Source organism: Symphalangus syndactylus, chromosome 14 (genome assembly GCF_028878055.3).
Source record: "Symphalangus syndactylus isolate Jambi chromosome 14, NHGRI_mSymSyn1-v2.1_pri, whole genome shotgun sequence".
NCBI classification, from domain to species: domain Eukaryota; kingdom Metazoa; phylum Chordata; class Mammalia; order Primates; family Hylobatidae; genus Symphalangus; species Symphalangus syndactylus.
Genome location: NC_072436.2, coordinates 70,795,576 through 70,814,344, shown reverse-complemented (window position 1 = coordinate 70,814,344; position 18,769 = coordinate 70,795,576). Strand labels below are relative to the sequence as shown.

The 18,769-nt window shown below is 41.0% G+C and overlaps 1 protein-coding gene and 1 pseudogene across 12 annotated transcripts in view; one reads left to right on the top strand and one right to left on the bottom strand.

Annotated features, from left to right (window-relative positions):
• The window catches only part of AAK1 (AP2 associated kinase 1), a 193,431-nt gene that overhangs the window by 143,502 nt on the left and 31,160 nt on the right, over positions 1–18,769 (bottom strand). The gene's annotated exons all lie outside the window — the stretch shown is intronic.
• On the top strand, positions 9–5,890 carry LOC129462871 (UDP-GalNAc:beta-1,3-N-acetylgalactosaminyltransferase 1-like; annotated as a pseudogene).

Here is an 18,769-nt window from a genome sequence, read left to right as displayed (position 1 = left end):
GTGTTTTTTTTGTTTTTTTTTTTGAGACGGAGTCTCGCTCTGTCGCCCAGGCTGGAGTGCAGTGGCGCAATCTCGGCTCACTGCAAGCTCCCCCTCCCGGGTTCACGCCATTCTCCTGCCTCAGCCTCTCCGAGTAGCTGGGACTACAGGCGCCCGCCACCACGCCCGACTAATTTTTTCTATTTTTTAGTAGAGACGGGGTTTCACCAGATGTGTGTTTTATATGGAGTTTATGGCAGAATTTTAAGCCAATCTGAGATTCTCTTTTTTTTGGTGGCATTATTTTTGAAAACTACATACTGCTAAATGTTCAACTGGTGAAACTGAAAGTATTTCATTGACAAGAAATTAATCAAGAGGAAGAACCTGCAGCTCGCATGCTTCTGAGCTGCTACGGATGGCTCCGGCTCTCTGGACAGCCCCAGCTCCCTAGACAGCCCTTCCAAGTAGGATGTCACTAGGATCCCTCACATGGGGTCTCCTGTTGCTATTGCTCCTGAGTTTCCTTGTGATGTGTTACCTCAGCCTTCCCCACTACAATGTGACAGAACATGTAAACTGGATGTGCTTCTGGAGTATGAGACAATTTACAGACAATACCTTCACTTTGCATTTTGAGAGCATTCAAACTGCTCTCATCAAAACCCATTTCTGGACCCAGTGCAATGGCTCATGCCTATAATCCCAACACTTTGGGAGGCTAAGGCAGGAGGACCACTTGAGCTCAGGAGTTCAAGACCAGTCTGGGCAACAGAGGGAGACTCCATCTCTACCAAAAAAAAAATGTTTTTTTAAACAGCCAGGCATGGTGGCATGCGCCACTAGTCCCAGCTACTCGCTGGAAGGATCGCTTGAGCCCAGAAGGTCAAGGCTGCAGTGAGCCATGATCATGCCACACTGTACTCCAGCCTGGGCGACAGAGTGAGATCTGGTCTCAAAATCAACCAACTAACCAACCATTTCTCGTCATCCCAGTAACCTCCCATCCTTCAAATATGAAAGCCAGACAGGCCATTGGAGTTACTTGAGATGAAAAAAAAAGTGTTGGTGGAGATAAGAGATTCTTACGTTATGTCTGAAAGGGAAAACAAAATGTTAGCACTGTGCTTAGAGGGTGAACACCTTCCTTATGGTGACATAATGCAACCAGATGTTTTGGATACATATAATAACATGACCTTGAGAACCATTATGGCATTCAGGTGGGTAACTGAGTTTTGCCCCAATGCCAAGTACATCATGAATACAGACACTGATGTTTCCATCGATACTTGAAATTTAGTAAAGTATCTTTTAAACTGAAACCAGAGAAGTTTTTCACAGGTTATCCTCTAAGTAACAATTATTCCTACAGAGGATTTCACCAAAAACCCCATATTTTATACCAGAAGTATCCTTTCATGGTGTTCCCTCCATACTGCAGTGTGTTGGGTTATAAAATGTCCAGAGGTTTGGTGCCAAGGATCTATAAGTGATGAGTCATGTAAAACCCATTAAGTTTGAAGACGTTTATGTTGGGATCTGTTTGAATTTCTTAAAAGTAGATATTTATACTCCAGAAGACACAAACCTTTTCTTTTTTATCTTTTTTTTTTTTTTTCTTGTTTTTGAAGACAGGTTCTCATTCTAGTGCCCAGGCTGGAGTGCAGTGGTGTGATTTCAGCTCACTGCAACGTTTGCCTCCTGGGTTCAAGTGATCCTCCCACCTCAGCTGGGACTACAGGTGCACAACACCACACCCAGATAATTTTTGTATTTTTTGTAAAGACCGGGGTCCTGCTATGTTGCCCAGACTGGTCTCAAACTCCTGAGCTCAAGCGATCCACTTGCCTCAGCCTCCCAAAGTGCTGGGATTATAGGTGTGAGCTGCTAATGTCCCACCCCTTTTCTTTTTATGTAGAGTTGATGTGGATGTCTGTCAACTCAGAAGTGTGATTGCAGCCCATGGCTTTTCTTTCAAGGAGATCATCACTTTTTGGTAGATTATGCTAAGGAACATCACATGCCATTATTAACTTCACATTCTACCAAAAGCCTAGAGAAGGACATGACACTTTGTGGAAAGTGTTAAAGTTGTGGAGAATTCATGGGGAGGTCCGTGTGCTAGCTTACACTGAACTGAAACTCATGAAGAACCCACAGACTAGAAACTGGAGGGTTAAGGTGTGATTTATTTTGACAAAATTCAAGTCAGGCTCTTTAAAGATGATATTCAAAAGAATTAAATATAAAAGAAGTGGTGGTTTTTGCTAATGAAACTAGTAAGACCAAACAATTTGAACATGTCTATAGACTAGAATTTCTTAAAAGTGACAGTGAATTATAAGCTCATTAGTTCATAATAAGAAAGCAATGTAGAGTTTTACTGAACAATCTAGTCACTTAATTTTGTGTATAACTTATGTGGATTACTAATTTAAAAATATATATAGTTCTGTGTAAAAAAAAAAAAAAAAACTTCACTGAAATTATACCAAACAAAATTTCATCTGTTTTTGGTCATTTAGAAGATCCTTCACGATGTTGCAGTATTTCAGAGTTATCAATTATTATTCAATATTACCTGAAACTTTCTGGGTCTGTAAATGTTATGACAGTTTCAATACTATATAAATAGAATAGCAAATCACTCCTTTTTTTTTTTGTTATACTTTAGGTTTTAGGGTACATGTGCACAACGGAAGAAAGGGTATCGCTGATGGAAGATGAAATGAATGAAATGAAGCAAGAAGGGAAGTTTAGAGAAAAAAGAATAAAAAGAAATGAACAAAGCCTCCAAGAAATTTGGGACTATGTGAAAAGACCAAACCTACGTCTGATTGGTGTACCTGAAAATGACGGGGAGAATGGAACCAAATTGGAAAACACTCTGCAAGATATTATCCAGGAGAACTTCCCCAATCTAGCAAGGCAGGCCAACATTCAGATTCAGGAAATACAGAGAACGCCACAAAGATACTCCTCAAGAAGAGCAACTCCAAGACACATAATTGTCAGATTCACCAAAGTTGAAATGAAGGAAAAAATGTTAAGGGCAGCCAGAGAGAAAGGTCGGGTTACCCACAAAGGGAAGCCCATCAGACTAACAGCTGATCTCTCGGCAGAAACTCTACAAGCCAGAAGAGAGTGGGGGCTGATATTCAACATTCTTAAAGAAAAGAATTTTCAACCCAGAATTCCATATCCAGCCAAACTAAGCTTCATAAGTGAAGGAGAAATAAAATACTTTACAGACAAGCAAACGCTGAGTGATTTTGTCACCACCAGGCCTGCCCTAAAAGAGCTCCTGAAGGAAGCACTAAACATGGAAAGGAACAACCAGTACCAGCCACTGCAAAAACATGCCAAATTGTAAAGACCATCGAGGCTAGGAAGAAACTGCATCAACTAACGAGCAAAATAACCAACTAACATCATAATGACAGGATCAGATTCACACATAACAATATTAATGTTAAATGTAAATGGGCTAAATGCTCCAATTAAAAGACACAGAATGGCAAACTGGATAAGGAGTCAGGACCCATCAGTGTGCTGTATTCAGGAAACCCATCTCACGTGCAGAGACACACATAGACTCAAAATAAAGGGATGGAGGAAGATCTATCAAGCAAATGGAAAACAAAAAAAGGCAGGGGTTGCAATCCTAGTCTCTGATAAAATAGACTTTAAACCAACAAAGATCAAAAGAGACAAAGAAGGCCATTACATAATGGTAAAGGGATCAATTCAACAAGAAGAGCTAACTATCCTAAATATATATGCACCCAACACAGGAGCACCCAGATTCATAAAGCAAGTCCTGAGTGACCTACAAAGGGACTTAAACTCCCACACAATAATAATGGGAGATTTTAACACCCCACTGTCAACATTAGACAGATCAACGAGACAGAAAGTTAACAAGGATATCCAGGAATTGAACTCAGCTCTGCACAAAGTGGACCTAATAGACATCTACAGAACTCTCCACCCCAAATCAACAGAATATACATTTTTTTCAGCACCACACCACATCTATTCCAAAATTGACCACATAGTTGGAAGTAAAGCTCTCCTCAGCAAATGTAAAAGAACAGAAATTATAACAAACTGTCTCTCAGACCACAGTGCAATCAAACTAGAACTCAGGATTAAGAAACTCACTCAAAACCTCTCAACTACGTGGAAACTGAACAACCTGCTCCTGAATGACTATTGGGTACATAATGAAATGAAGGCAGAAATAAAGATGTTCTTTGAAACCAACGAGAACAAGGACACAACATACCAGAATCTCTGGGACACGTTCAAAGCAGTGTGTAGAGGGAAATTTATAGCACTAAATGCCCACAAAAGAAAGCAGGGAAGATCCAAAATTGACACCCTAACAGCAAATCACTCTTTACATTTGATGCTTTTCTAGTTATTTCACTGATCAGGTTATTATTGATAGCTCCATTAATGTAAAGTCTTAGGTTATTACTGTGTATCAGCAATCTCTTGGACTTTGTTAAACATTTTATTGTGGTAATATAGAGAGAATTAAAGCAAGAAAAGCCTGAATTATTGCCTTGTTTTTAAAAATACAGTCTGCAATGAGTGTGTGTGTGTTTGTTGTTATTGTTGTTTTGAAACGGGGTCTCACTCTGTCACTGAGGCTGGAGTGCAGTGGTATGATCACGGCTCACTGCAGCCTTGACCTCCCAGGTGCAATCGGTCCTCCCACCTCAGCCTCCTGAATAGTTGGAACTACAAGTGTATGACACCATATCCAGCTAATTTTTTGTAGAGACAGAGTCTCACTATGTTGTCCAGGCTGGTCTTGAACTCCTGGGCTCAAGGAATCCTCCTTCCTTGGCCTCCCAAAGTGCTAGAATTACAGGCATGAGCCACTGTGTCCAGCCTCCCCAATGTTTTTAGATGTCACTGTCTCATTTTCCACCTGGAAATTAGGAATAATATAGAATGCCAGGCAGTATGTTTCCTTTTGGAAAGGACTTTGAAGACAAAAAAGAAAGGAGAGAACCTGATGGCTCAAATATTATGAATATTCCAGGACTGAGTTGGAAAGAGAAGACTGAAGATCCAAGTTGCATTCTTAATCTCTCTCAGTTTTTTGTTTTTTTTTTTTGCATTAACAATCAGTTTGTGAATAAAGAGGAAAAAAGGAAAAAGGAAAAAAAATTCATGATTCATGAGAAGAAGTCAAAATACCAACATTAATAGGAGTTTGGAAGAAGCTGATTCCAACTCTGATGGATGACTCTGGGGGTTCAAGACTTCAGCAGAGGAAGTAACAACAACTACAGATGTGGTGAAAATAGCAAGAGAACTAGAATTAGAAGTGGAGCCTGAAGATGTGACTGAATTGTCGCAATCTCATGATCAAACTTGAACGGACGGAAGTGGCTTCTTACGGATGGGTAAAAAAAGTGGTTTCTTGAGATGAATCTACTCCCGGTGAAGATGCTGTAAACATTGTTGAAATGACAACAAAGGATTTAGAATTACATCAACTTAGCTGATAAAGCAGCAGCAGAGTTTCGTAGGGATGACTCCAATTTTAAAGAAGCTACTGTGGGTAAAATGCTACCAAACAGCATCAAATACTCCAGACAACTCTTCCTCTTCTTCATGAAAGGAAGAGTTAATGGATGTAGAAAACTTCATTGTTGTCTTATTTTAAGAAACTGTCACAGTCACCCCAACGTTCAGCAACCACCACCCTGGTCAGTCAGCAGTTATCAACATCAAGGCAAGACCCTCCACTGCAAAAAGATTATGACTCACCGAAGGCTCGGATGATTCTTGGCCTATTTAGCAATAAAATATGTTTAAATTCAGGTATGTACATTTTTTAGACTTAACACTTAGTAGGCTTAAAACACTTAGTAGACTATAGTATAGTGTAAACATAAGTTTTATATGCACTGGGAAACCAAAAAATTTGTGTGACTCCTTTTACTGTGATATTTGCTTTATTGCAGTGGTCTGGAACAGAACCTGCAATAGCTAAAGTGTGCCCAAGTATTCCACTGGGTGTTTTTAATATTTCTTCATATGACACACAGTTCTGGACTCTCTGACATACTAAAAACTACTTGTGTGACTCATACAACTGCAGCCTTAGCATAGATAGCATAGGCTGTGTAACTGGGCTCAGTAGAGAGTTGTCTGATAAGATGAGTCTGTAGCCAGAAGCAATGCTTGTTTATAGGTGATTCAGCACAGAGGCAGTTTATTGGGACTCCAACTGACAGCATCTTAGAGGCAAAGACAAAGGATCTAAGAGCCAAAGATAGAACAGAGCCATCGGCCAAAGCCTCAAGGGGCACTTATGACCAGAATAAACTGGGTGGACCCATCTTGAGCCCTAGGTGACCAAAATAGGAGCCCAAAGGTTACAAGCTACAGCCAATCACTATTCTCAAGAGTATGACTAGATTTCAATTAACCTTTGCAAAGACAAAACCCAAAGACCACAGGTAGTAAGTTAAAAAAAAAAAAATGTGGCTTATCTGCCTAAACGGACTGAATGGTTCACTTTCTCTTGGCGTCATTTTAGCTCCAAGGGGTAGAGCCTATTCACTTTGTACGTCTCAGTTTGTTGCTTCAAAAGGATGGACACTAGCATTAGTAAATGAAAGTTTGATAAGGAAGAGGATTTATATACAAAGTATCACCCTACAAAATACTGACTAATTACAAAGTGAAAAATAGTAACTTAACAGTGGAGAAGCCTGGCAGATACCAGTTAACTAGATGATTTAGATTGGTTATCAGTGATGGGACAAGTAGGCATCAGGACCTCTTGTTATGATGCACCTAGAAAGACACATCATTGCAGTATCCCAGTCAAAAACACATACCCTAAATCTAAGCACAGGGAACATCAAAATCACTCAAATTAAGGAACATCCTATAAAGCAGAAATGGTCTGTACACTAAAAATGTCAAGGTCATGAAAGACAAGGTAAGATTAAGGAGCTGTTCCAGATTAAAAGAGATTAAAAGACATGACAACTAAATACAATGTTTGATCCCAGATTAAATCCTGAACTTAAGGAAAATGTTTTTCTTTTGCTACAACGGGCACGACTGGGACAATCAGTAAAATCTGAATAAACAGATTAGATAACAGTTTATATCAAAGTTAATATCCTGATTGTAACATCTATACTTTGTTTTTTATTTGTTTAGTTTGTTTTTTTAAGGAAATATACACTAAAATGTTTATATTATATACTGTATATAATTGTAAAGGGATATTATAATGTGGCTGACTTTCAAATAACTCAGAAAAATATGTGAATAAAGATGGAATGATAAAATGAATGTAGCAAGATATTAACCATTGGTGAATCTGGGTGAAGAGTATATGTGAATCTTTTGTATTATTTTTCCACTGTTTATGTAACTGAAATTATTTCAAAATGAAATTTTTAATTAAGAAAAGGACAAGATGAGTGAAAAGTCCAGCCCCCTGAGGCGCTCCTGACCACAGAGACACAGGGTTCCGAGGCTGGCCTTCCTCCTTTGATACTGCAGTGACAAACAGGATGAGCAAAGACTTCGGAGCTGTGCAGATCTGGGTTCCAATCATTGTGCCTCACACAAACTAAGCTCACTAAAAAAAGATGGTATTTATTATTTCAAATTTTTAAAAAGCAACAGAAAAATATGAAAGGCTTCCTCATTTATTTTATGGAGCAAGTTAAGTACAGCCCTAATACCAAAACTCTGGCATTCAGTACAGGTGAAAAGAAAACTATGTATTATCCCATTTACAAATTACTAGTAAATTGAATCAGGCAGTACATTAAAAGAATAAGAAACCATGGCAAAATCAAGTTGGTTCAAAAAAGTAAGGATGAATGGATGGAGGGATGGACAAATATCAGGAAATTCATTAAAATAATTTATCAGTTATGGAAGTCAAAAAAGATAAAGACTTAGAAATTCAATAAAGAGGCATTTTCAACATCTGAACATCTTCTCCTGATTTTTAAATGTTTATTTTTCCAGTGGGACTGTTTGTAACTTTTCTGATTATAAAAGTAATCATGATTATTGTAAAAATTTCCAAGTAAGGCAAAAGTGGGTAGAATAGAGTTTCCTCACAGTCCATGACACTGTGGAGCCTTTCAAGCTTGTGAAAGTATCTTTACAAGTAGTAGATCATGAGCCAGCAAGCAAGAAACAGAGGAGAGGGAGAGAGAACCCTATTCTGACAACAAAAGGCAATTCCTCTGTTAGCTTGTAGGCTCTCACAAAGCACACCACTGATAAAATGGAGCCCACACTATCGCCTCCCTTTCCATGATCTTCCCCCTCCTGCCTAACCAGCCATCACCCCAGAAGGTCGCAAATCCACATGTGAGTCACTTCAGAGCAGCTCTCCTCACATGTAGGTTCTCACCACTCTGATATTATCCATCCTCAGCTATGAAGGGCTCTGTGTAGAAAGATAAGAGGGTAAAAAATATAAGATTTTAAGAGAGAACATTTAGGAATACAATTTAAAAGATGGGGAAATTAGAGAATTAAGGAGATACTGTGCAGAATTAAAATCATCATCATCATCATTTGCTTTGCAGACTACACAGCGTAAGAAGCATATTATTTAGAGAACATTTGCGTTTAAATTCTCTGGTGTTTCAGGAGTTGGCAGCAGGTTTTCAGAACTCAGACATCATTTGAGTCATGGACAGAATTGGAAACCTGATGCACTGATGCTGTTTTCTATCTGTGGCTGAAAAATGAGGCATTTTCCGATAATAAGAGATATAGAATCCAAGAGGAAGCATACCCACTTCCAGTTCCAAATAACTTTCCTTGCAAGAGGCAAAGATCCTACTGAAACTAGGTTAGTTAGTCTGATCTCATCCCTTCAGAACAACCAGAACTCAAGGTTGCAGTAACCTGACTCTCCAGTGTTATTTTGACCAACTTCATAGAAACAAAAGCTGCCTTTGATGCACCTCAATGCCTAGCCACCTCACCAGAGAATCAAATATTAAAAATTAATCAGGCTGGCCAGACACCATTCAATGTCAGGCAGCTTTACACAGGAGATGGAGCTCTGGGGTGACGTAGAGTGAATGCTTATCTTTCGTGTTGTCATGAACTTCTACGATTTAGCTCACTGCCTATTTCTTTTCCTGGTCATGTCTAATTCTGGGTGGGCAGCTCTGCAGAGGCTGAGCAGCCAAGCTTCCATGTGGCCTCATTGCTTTCATGCTTCTTCTCCTCTCCAACTGTTCCTCTCCTCTAGGGCACAACACCTCTAAATGCTCATTGCTAACTCACTCTCTTATCTTCTTGCCCCATCATAGTATCAGTGGACAAAATCCACAATCTCGCAAGGTTCAGAGCCATCACCTCTATTCTGAAGTAGACACTGAAGGAACATGCGAGCTGACACAGGGGTGGGATTTCACAGGATGGAGAAGGAAGAGAGGGACACTCCAGGCTGAGGCAGAGACTTTAAAAACATGCTGAGGATGACTGGGGAAGTGGCAAGCGGTCCAGTGGGGCTGCACCTTAGGGTCCAATACATCTCTAGCTCTGGCACTGCTTCTCCCGGGTGCCACACCCCAACTGCACCCCAGCCTCTCTGCATGGAGTCCTTCAGATACCTCACACTAAACATACCCTAGCCAAAACCTTTCTCCTTCTAGACTCTAAATTTTGGCTAATGGAGCCACCATGCTTTCAGTCAGTCAAGCTGAAAACTTAAGCCACCTCAGACTCTTCCCTCTCTGTCTCAACACACAGTACTTCAACAATTTGCATCAATGCTTCTCCAAAATGCTCTTGAATCCATTCCCTACTCTCAATTCCTCCTAGCACTAATTTCAGCCTTATGTCTTACCTGGGCTTTTACAGAGCCCCAGCATGTGCCACACAAACTCCCACTTTTCCCTGGAGTCAGCCCAGTCCTTGTGTCACTATGAAGCCCTCCCTACCCCAGCAGTCTGTCCCCTTTTTCCTTGCTCTCACATTGCTGTGTACCTACCTTTACTACTAAAAGCCAGCACACAGAATGATCACTACTTAAAACATGTCTGTTTCCTCCATTCAACAACAAATTTCTCAAGGGTAGACACTGTGTTTTGTAACTTCTGAAAAAGATGCTTCCCAAGCATCTTACATGGTATCTGAACAGAGCATTTCACAATGAAATCATGGTAAACTAGTGGAAACCCTAACCATTCTCCTTGCTCTGCCTTTTCCTTCTTATGCATTTTTTCTAACTTTTTATTTTGAATTAAGTATAGATTCACAGGCAGTTGCAAAAATAGTGCAGAGGAGACCCATGTACCCTTCATCCAGTTTCCCCCAATGGTGACATCTGACAGAACTATGGTACAACATCAAAACCAGGAAACTGACATTGGCACAGTCCACAGACCTTATTCACTCCAGGCTGAGGCACAGACTTAAAAAACATGCTGAGGATGTTTTACACCAGTTTTACATGCACTCATATGTATGTGTAGTTGTATGTAAATTTATAACATGTAGATTTCTGTAACCACAACCACAGTCAGGATACAGAACTGTTCCATCACCAAAAAGATCCCTTATGCTGCCTCTTTATAGTCATCCTCCTCCCCTACCTTCCCCCTGCCCCCACACTACCCCTAATTCCGGGTAACCACTAATGTGTTTTCCATCTCTTCTACAGACACTTTTAACAGTGTCCCACTGCCTACAGAAGAAAGTTCACAGACCTCACCTGTGGCATTGAAGGCCTTCAGGATGTGATCTAGAGCTACTGTTCAGCCCAATCCTCCCCTCCACCCCCATGAACTCAGTATTCCAGCTACACAGGACAATTCACTGTCCTAGGAACATGCTTTGCACTTTCCTGCCTTTGTATCTTTGCTCATGTTGTTCCTATGTCTAACCTTCTCTCACTGCTTGTTCACTCAGAAGAACCATCTTTAAGGTTCAGCATAAATATCATATTTATAAAAAGCTGCTTTCTGATTTCTACCATCCCCAAGCAACTGTTTTTTCTCATCTCTGTAATTCCTCTCTTATAGCACTCAAGTCACAAGATTATTGTGTGTCCATGTCTTCCCCACTTGACCACGATCCAATTGAACACAGGGATGTGTATTATTCACTTTTGTCTTCACAAGACCTCACAGCAGTTTGATTCCACAGACTTTCAAAAATCCTTCTCTTGTACTACCTGGCACTTGCTGCACTTAGTGCTGGAGATACAAAGATAAATATCCCCTGATGAGACTTCCAGGCTAGTACCTCAATGTCTGATTCACTGAGGATACACACAGCAACTTCTTGAATGAATGAATGATAAAAATCTGTAGGTCACTTGAAAACATTTTAAGACTCAGTGATCTAGAACAGACATACATCGTCCTGCTGCCGCTGAATGACACTAGAAGCCACCAATCATTGATCACTCAATAAATGCTTACAAAGTGACTACTGCATGACAAGCACCTCTCTAGGTATTGGAGATACAGCAGTAAACAAAACTGACACAAATCTCTGCCCTCATGGAGCTTGCACTCAAGCAGGGAGACAGGCCATAAAATAAATACATACATTAAAAAGTAGGTTAGAGGCTAGGTGTGGTAGCCCACACCTATAATCCCAACACTTTGGGAGACCTAAATGGGAGGATTGCTTGAGCTCACAAGTTCAAGACCAGCCTGGGCAACCAGGTAAAACCCCATCTCTACAAAAAATACAGAATTAGCCAGGCGTGGTGGTGCATGCCTGTAGTCCCAGCTACTTGGGAGGCTGAGGAGGGAGGATGGCTTAAGCCCAAGAGGCAGAGTTCGCAGTGAGCCGAGATCGCACAATTGCACTCCAGTCTTGTCTCAAAAAAAAAAAAAAAAAAAGTGGGTTAGATTGTGATAAATGCTGTGGAGAAAAATAAAGCAAGAAGGTTTGACAGGGAGTGTTATGTGGGGGAAGAGGGTGAAGAATTTCAAATTAAGGGTCACAGAAGGATTCCCCAAGAAGGTGACATATGAACAAAACTGTGAAGGAGGTGAGTGGGCATAGCATGGGGCTATTTGGAGGAAGAGAACCCCAGGGAGAGGGAAGGACAGGCAGGAGCACACCTGGCATACTCAAGGACTAAAAAGAAGGGTGGAGCAGGTGAATATTAGAAAATGTGCTCAGTAAGGCAGAGGTAAGAGGAGGGGTCATCGTATGGCCTTGTAAGAAACAGGAAAGACTTTGCCTTGATTTCTGATGATGCTTTAACACTTTATCTCTTCTACTTTTCTTTCCCATGAGTATTTGGTTACTCTCTCTGACTCCCACGAGCCCCCAAAATGGTACTCAGGAATAAAATAATTTATCAAACACAGATAACGACTACTGCTAGCTATCAGGATACAAAATCTATTAAACATGGCCATCGAGAAGTGGGACAGTATCATCAAAGCCTTCTAGATTACACTTATAATAAGCCAACCTATTTCTAACTCAGTAAATTTTTAAATTGATTTTTCCTTGAATCATAAGAGTAATGATACAAGAGAAACTCTCTCTTCTCCAATCCAATCAATCGGGCCAGTGGTTGGATCATCCAGGGTGTGGGCAGACTAGAGATTAGCCATGACCACTCAGCTTGCTGTGAGCAGACATATGTGCTACAGCAGGGAAGGGGAAGAGCCTGATAATCTCATCAGGTGGAGTTGGTCAAAGGAATTGTCTTATAGGACATCTGAGTACAATGGCAACAGGGGAACACATGTCTCCTGCCCCCAGGTCCTTTTTTTTTTTTTTTTTTTTTTTTTTTTTTGAGACGGAGTCTCGCTCTGTCGCCCAGGCTGGAGTGCAGTGGCGCGATCTCGGCTCACTGCAAGCTCCGCCTCCCGGGTTCACGCCATTCTCCTGCCTCAGCCTCTCCGAGTAGCTGGGACTACAGGCGCCCGCCACCACGCCCGGCTAATTTTTTGTATTTTTAGTAGAGACGGGGTTTCACCGTGGTCTCGATCTCCTGACCCCGTGATCCGCCCGCCTCGGCCTCCCAAAGTGCTGGGATTACAAGCGTGAGCCACCGCGCCCGGCCCCAGGTCCTTTTAAAATAAACTAAAGGCACACAAAAATAGAGAAAAACATGCATTTGAGTTGGAAACCAGGAAGGATGCCATCCGACCTGCCTAGAACTTTGAGGAATATCTGCTAGATTTAGTGAAGATGGAGCGGGACCAAAGAAGGCCCAGCTAGCTTTCTAAGAAGCAATGTGTCCTGGCAATAAATGCAAGCAGCAATAAAGGCAGGCAGCACCTGCAGGACACAAAAGAAGGCTAGGGCAGCAAGCACAACTCCTACAACACAAGCCAAGGCCCACACCAACAGCTTTCCTCAGAGCCTTGAGCAGACATTCACCCACCCAGCTCCTTGCCCAGGCCAACAGCTTGGCAGAGGAAGTGGCACTGAAGGGCTGGGTCTGGCACGGGCAGCCAGTGTAAATTCAGTCAACCTAAAATTTCCCCTTGCTCCTTCATTTGAATATGAAGAAGACAGAGACTCACAATTATCTCTCTAAGAATTCATCTCCCATGAGATTATGGTGATGGCTGTAAAACTATGTTCAGAATAAGATTTAAGGAGTCAGTGTAACTATGATACTTAAGTAAGTGGTTTTTAAAAAGAGATTTCTGAAATAGGAAAGACTGAATGGAAATTAAAACTTTGAATACTGGTTTAAATAGTAATGGAGGAAAGGAACAGCAAATTGAAGACTATACAATCAAATTGGAAAAGCAAAACAAATTCCCCAAGAACTCAGAGAAATGTCAGAAGACAAAAATGAGGTAGAGATTAATGTTAACACAGGACAGAGAAAGAACATGGCAAATTAAAAGCTTAAGCTTAACAAAAAAACTTCTTAGAAATAATAAATTCAGCAAAGTTGAAGGATACAAAATCAGTTACATTTCTATATACTAACAATGAATAATATGAAAGGGAAATAAATCCATTTCATTTACAATAGCATCAAAAACAATAAAATAATCAAGAATAAACTTAACTAAGCAGATGAAAGACTTGTACACTGAAAATGACAAAACAATGCTGAAAGAAATTAGAGAAGACACACATAAAAGGAGACATCTTCTGTGTATGTGGATTGGAAGACTTGTTGTTAGGATGTCAACACTATCCAAAGCAATCTACAGGTTCAATGCCATCCCAATAAAATAGGCTGGGCACAGTGGCTCATACCTGTAATCCCAGCACTTTGGGAGGCCAAGGCAGGCAGATCACTTGAGGTCAGGAGTTCAAGGCCAGCCTGGCCAACATAGTGAAACCCCACCTCTACCAAAAAACACAAAAATTAGCTGGACATGGTGGCGGATGCCTGTAGTCCCAGCTATTCGGGAGGCTGAGGTGGGAGAATCACCTAAACCCAGGAGAGGGAGGTTGCAGTGAGCCAAGATTGTGCCATTACACTCCATCCTGGATGACAGAGTGAGACCCTATCTCAAAACAAAAAGAAAATACCAATAAAATTAAAAATCCAGGCCGGGCACGGTGGCTCAGGCCTGTAATCCCAGCATTTTGGGAGGCCGAGGCAGGCAGATCACCTGAGGTCAGGAGTTTGAGACCAGCCTGGCCAACATGGCAAAACTCCGTCTCTACTAAAAATACAAAAATTAGCCAGGCACGGTGGCAGATGCCTGAGGCTGAGGCAGGAGAATCATTTGAACCCGGAAGGCAGAGGTTGCAGTAAGCTGAGATCGTGCCACTGCACCCCATCCTGGGTGACAGAGTGAGACTCCATCTAAAAAATAATAATAAAAATAAAAAATAAAAAAATCCAACCTAAAACCCACATGAAATCTAAAGGGACTCTGAATAACAAATTAGAAAAATAACAAAATTGGGCCAGGTGCAGTGGCTCACGCCTGTAATCCCAGCACTTTGGGAGGCTGAGGCAGGTGGATCATGAGGTCAGGAGATCGAGACCATCCTGGCTAACATGGTGAAACCCCATCTCTACCAAAAAATACAAAAAGTTAGCCAGGCATGGTGGGGGGCACCTGTAGTCCCAGCTACTCGGGAGGCTGAGGCAGGAGAATGGCGTGAACCCGGGAGGCGGAGCTTGCAGTGAGCTGAGATCACACCACTGCACTCCAGCCTGGGCAACAGAGCGAGACTCTGTCTCAAAAAAAAAAAAAGAAAAATAACAAAATTGGAGGTCACATACCTTCTGATTTAAAAACTTACTACAAAACTACAGTCATCAAAACAGTGTGGTACTGGCATAAAGACAGATATAGAGACTAACAGAATAAGATAGAGATCCCAGAAATAAACCCTCACATATATGGTCAAATGATTTTTCAGCAAGCGTGCCAAGACCATTCAAGGGGGAAAGGATAACCTCTTCAACAAATGGAACTGGGAAAACTGGATACCCACATGCAAAAAAAGGAGGACACCTTCTTACCTTATGACTACACAAAAATTAACTCAAATTGGATCAAATATCTAAAAAGCTAAAACTACAAATCCCTCAGAAGAAAACATGGATAAATCTTCATGACACTGAATTTAGCGATGACTTCTTGGATTTGATACCAAAGGCACAGGCAACAAATGCAAAAATATGCAAATGGAACTATAGCAAAAATCAAACACTTTTGAGTATCAAAGGACAACTAGCAAAAGAGTAGAAAGGCAATTGATGGAATGGAAGAAAATACTGTATTTATAAATCATACATCTGATAAGGAGTTAACATCAGAAAATATTAAAAATTCCTAAAATTCAATAACAGCCCTATTAGAAAAATGAACAATGGACTATTAATAGACACTTCCCCAAAGAAGATATACAAATAAGATATACAAACAGCTAATAATAAGCACAGGAGAAGATGCTCAACATTATTAGTCATTAGGGAAATGTAAATCAAACAACAATGCGATTATCATTTCACACCCACTAGGATAGCTATTAAGAAAAAACAGCAGAAAATAACAAGTTTTGGTGAGGATGTGGAATAATTGGAACCCTTATGGATTGCTGATAGGAATGTAATATGGTGCAGCTGCTGTGGAAAATGGTATGCCAATTCCTAAAAAAACTGAGCACTGAATTACCTTATGATCCAGCAATTCCATTTCTGGGTATATACCTGTTATGGCTAATATTAGGTGTCAATTTGACTGGATTGAGGGATGCCTAGATGGCTGGTAAGGCAGTTTCTGGGTGTGTCTATGAGGGTGTTGCCAGAGGAGATTGACATTTGAGTTGGTGGACTACGAGGGGAAGACCCATCCTCAACGTGGGTGGGCACCATCCAATTGGCTGCCAACGTGGCTAGAATAAAGTAGGCAGAAGGCGGATAAATAGCCTGCAGAGTCTTCTCGCTCGCTCTGTCTTCCCATGCAGGACTCTTTGCTTCCTCTCCTCCTGCCCTTGGGCATCAGACTTCCAGATTCTTCTGCTTTTGGACTTTGGGACTCGTACCAGTAGCTTCCTGGGGACTTTTGGGCCTTCGGCCTCAGACTGGGGGCTGTACTGTCAGACAACACTGAGACTTCCTTGGTAAAACTTATACAGCACATGGTTTACAGTTGGTTTTGAGGCTTTCGGGCTTGGACTGAGGCACTATTGGCTTCTCTCTCCCTTAGCTTGCAGATGGCCTATCATGGGACTTTGCCTTGTAATTTTATGAGCCAATTCTCCCTAATAAACTCCCTTTATATATACATATACCTTATTGGTTCTGTCCCTCTGGAGAACTCAAATTACAATACCCAAAAGAACAGAATGCAGGGTCTTGAAGAGAGATACGTATATCCATGTTCACAGCAACATTTCTCACAACAGCCAGAAGGTAGAAGCAATCCATCCATCCATCAACAGATGAATGGATAAGGAAACTGTGGTATAGACACGCAATGGAATATTATTCAGCCTTAAAAGGGAAGAACATTTTGACATATACTATAACATGGATGAACTCTGAAGACATTATACTAAGTGAAATAAGCCACTCACAAAAGGCAAAACACTCTACAATTCCATTTTAGATGAGGTATCTAGAGTAGGCAAATTCATAGGGACAGAAAGTAGAATGGTGGCTGCCAGGGGCTGGGGGGAGAAGGGGAATAGGGAGTTAGTGTTTAAAGGGCATAGACTTTCAGTTGGGACAATGAAAAAGTTCTGGAGATGAATGGTGGTCATCAGTACACAATAATGTGAACACGTTGTGCACATGTACCCTAGAACTTAAAGTATAATAAAAAAATGTTATTCAACTGGGGATTTATTAACATATGGATTAAAGTATTTCATCTGTTAGAAAGAAAAAAAATAATGTGAATGTACTTAATGCCATAGAACTGTACACTAAAAAAGGATTAAAATGGTAAATGTTATATTATGTATGTAACCACAACTTTTAAAAAAGGGCTTGGGTTTAGAGTCAGCAGTCCTTCTACCTATTAGTAGACAACTTTGTGGCAAGTTGCTTAAACTTTCTCAGAACTAAAAAGAGGTAACAATAGGGCTGTGGAGATAAATGAGATAATTCCAATAGGCACTTGCTACATATGCACTAAAAGTCAGCTCTTATTATTATGAAGATGACTATGAGAATGGCACAGCTGGGTCTAGACGTTTCACCAGAAAACGACAACAGTTGTATTTCTGAGTCATTATCTAGGGAAGAATGTTTTCACGTTGCTTGATATTTTATGACAAAGGTTCTTTCTAGTATCTTCTCTATGGCCCTTGCCTCCTTCACCATTCAACTCTAAACCATGTGCTGTGTAAGTTTTACCAAGGAAGTCTCAATGTTGTCTAAGGAGGCAGGCCAATCCTTGGACAATGAAAAACTGGTACATTCATACCAAGATGGAAAACATGAGACAGTTTATAGAAAGCAAGTCAATGACAATCTCCCAGTTAGTCAAAGCCTTCAAAGGCTCTGTGTCCTCTACTCTACTATGACGTCAACTTAATGTTTGGTCAAAGTTAAAGTATTATCTGGAGAAGTGCTGATTAGGCTTCTGGACCTTTAGAAGTATCAGTGTCCTTAGGAGAAAGCAGCATTTTAACAAAGCAGTTTAGCCATGTGAAATGGCCTGAGCTCTAGATCTGGAGACCAGGAAAATTCGGTATAAGTGGGTAATTCGAGGTCTCATGAGGCCCATCACCTCCCCCAGTCCAATGGCCCACTTTAAGACAGGCATCTTGTCGAGGAAGATGAGATGCAAGCATCTGAAGGCACAGACTTCATGCAATCCCAACAGCTCCTAGAATCACACCCCAAATCATGGGGCCAATGATCAAGACCCCAGGAAGAGGAGAAATCACTTCCAAGCTACAGCACCATGACGCAATAAGAAATATATATTTGGTCTCTGCCCCTGATTCCTGACACAGAGCACCTAAAACCCTTGTAGTAATTTCCTGAGTGGTAGGGGTGATAGGAGCATCTTTTGTTAATATTTGGTCTTAGTCCCTGTTTCCTAACACAAAAGTTTCCAAAACCCTTGAAATCTCCAGAATGCGAAGAGTGTCTTTTTGTAAGTGAATGAAATGGCTAGTGGCCGGGCTTTCTAGGTAGCTTCTGGATGGGGGCTGGTTGGCAAGGAACTGAACCATGTGATTAGAAGGTTAGAACCTTAAGTCTTACCCCTAGCCTCTGAGGAGGGGCAAGAGCTAGAGATGGAGCTAATCAACAAGGGCCAATGATTTAATCAATCATATATATGTAATAAAGCCTCCATAAAAACCCTAAACAAAGGAGTTTAAAGAGCTTCTAGAT